Consider the following 2,751-nt stretch of genomic DNA (forward strand, 5'->3'; position numbering starts at 1 on the left):
CTAATATTTTCCACTTTGGAAAGTGTTGGAATACGTGAAGCAGGACGCACAAATTTTCTTGGAGGAGTGCTCATCAATTCAGCTTTGCTTTGATCAGCACAACTTACGGCGCTTGTATTGATTCTAGACCGAGGACTAGAATCATTATTTTGCATATATGAACTCAATGTCAAACTCGATTGAGATTTCTTCAATCCAGGTAACTTTTGATGCGAACCAAGCGAGTGTTTAGACAAATTTAAATTATTTTTCGATGGTGAACTTAAATAATGTTCAGAGGTATCTCGCAGAGAGGCGTTGCTCTTTGTGGAGTAATATAAACTGCTTTTAGTTTTTCCACCTAAAGTTAACTGACTAGATACAGAAGACATTCCATCAAATTTTGCACTATTCAGACTTGTGTCATCTTTAGAACATCGATTGCCAAAATTGCTTTTCAATGACGCACTACTTATACTTCGGTTCATGGATTTCGTGCTATCACTATCTTTTAATAAGTAACTGGAAGTTTTTCTGGTTTCACCACACTGGCTTTTTAATGATGCACGACTGGACGATTTTGAAGCATTAATCATTGGTTCTTGTACTGATGCTTTAGACTGGCTTTTTATGCCAGGCATTTCTTCAACATCAAGACTCACAACATCCCTTGGCGTAATAACCTTGAACCTATCCACTTTTTTTCCAATTATATTCATCGATCTTACAGCAGCCTTATTAGTTTCATTTAAAGGTATGTTTTTAGTTATAACAAATCCAGTCTCATTTCCATCTAAATCTTCTTCTCCTATTACAGAAGTAGACGATTTTCGTGTATTCTGAAAAATGTTTGTGTTTCTTTCACTTTTTGGATCATATGTTCTATTTTCCAAATTTTCATTTTCTTTTCGTTTAAATCTGTTATCCTGCATTCCTCGCATCATGTATAAGGTGCGAATGGCCTCTGCAGTGACTTGCAAGGAAGCCTTCTGTCGATTTAAATTTTGTCTTTCTTTCACAAACTATAAAAAAAATTTTTTTTTAAAACTTAATAAAATTTGTCTGTCGAAGTGTTTGAATCTTACATTAGGTTCATCCATTTTCACACTTAACATTTTTTTGATCACTAGCAGAATAATTATTATGCATATTGTCCTAAATACATAATCAATTACGTTTGGTTCACGATTGACATCGAAAAAAAACCGATAAAAAAAGCTGTCACTATTTTCGTCCATAGTGACTTGTCACTGAAAAATAAATATAATTAGTATCATATTAGAATGGATATAACTATGTATATAAATATAAATAAAAAAATATTTGTTGCATATATGGGGAAAGTTAATTTCAATCAATTATTCCATTTTTGTAGTTAAGCAGGGAAGTCTAAGTTATAAATATCTAGAGCTCGTAGATATTGTATGTAATCTATTACATATTTCCATACATAATAATTTAAAAAAAATTAAAAAATTAAAAATATTAAAATCAAAATTAATCATTAATTAATTTTGAAAGAAACTTTGTCAAATATAGGTTTCAGTCATAAAATTAATTGAAATAACGCATTGAAGGTTTATTGGTTAATATATTAAACCGGAATATATGGGTTTCAAATAAAATTAATAATATTATTGAATAATGTCCATTTATAGATAAAATCCCTGTGCTCCACTAGGGTAAAAGGACAGCAGTAAGTAAAAAAGAATATATTAAATCCATATGTATTTATCGAATAATTCAACGAATACCTTAACTTTTATGAGAACTTGCACTTTGGCTTATTTACTGAGACATTTTTGGACATTATTTCTTAGAAGATAAGGATGAAATCAAACACTATTAAATTTTTATATGGTATCCTATTTTATTACAATTAAATAGAATATTAAAGCAGGGTTTGAAGAAATCTGGACTTTCGAAAACTTATATTTATTATATGTTATTAAATTACAAAGGTCCAGATACACAATCTGGTTAAATTAAAGCTATAATTTAGGAAAATCCAGCACTTGGTTTTTTTGAATTATCATAATAGCTTGGATGATCTCATCACTGTACATAAATACTAAAAGTGTTTACAGGTTCTTAATGGAATATCGTGAAAGAGTAAACTCGGAATTAGGGAAGACATAACAGTGAAGGTATTTTCGGAATTGTATAATTAGGAAAGGTCATAAGAGAACAAAAAAAATGACACTCACAATAGTTGTCAGTAATTTGGATAGCTCAGATGATGATCTTTGTTATGGTTATTTCGATGTAAAATACAAATACATTTACAATTACACATATTGTTGCATATTTGTCGAGTAAAGTATAATAATCTAAACATAATATTAGATAAGCCATGTAATGTAATTGCCTTATGTATAACTATAACTTGAAAAGAGAGATATATTAAGCTTGTAGCTGAAAGTATAGATGGGAATGTCGGCAGACATATGATTTCTGTATATTGGACAATATATACAGATAGGAGAACAAGTAATTGTCTGATTTTAATATATGCACAGATTTCATAATGCTATTTTAGGCCGTAAAATAGATCTTCAGGCATACGGCGGTGTAAAACTTTTGTACATAAATATATTTCTTGATTATACATATAATTACAATTCACTTGTGAAATATATATTTTTAACTAAGACTATGGATGTAGCATATCTAGTAAATACTTTTTTAATGTACTTACAAAGGTTGCTGAGTGAAGATGAAACTCTTTGATGTTATAGTATATTCAATATGTATATAAATATTGAAATAATA

The sequence above is a fragment of the Teleopsis dalmanni genome, chromosome 1 (genome assembly GCF_002237135.1).
Source record: "Teleopsis dalmanni isolate 2A chromosome 1, ASM223713v2, whole genome shotgun sequence".
In the NCBI taxonomy this organism is placed as follows: domain Eukaryota; kingdom Metazoa; phylum Arthropoda; class Insecta; order Diptera; family Diopsidae; genus Teleopsis; species Teleopsis dalmanni.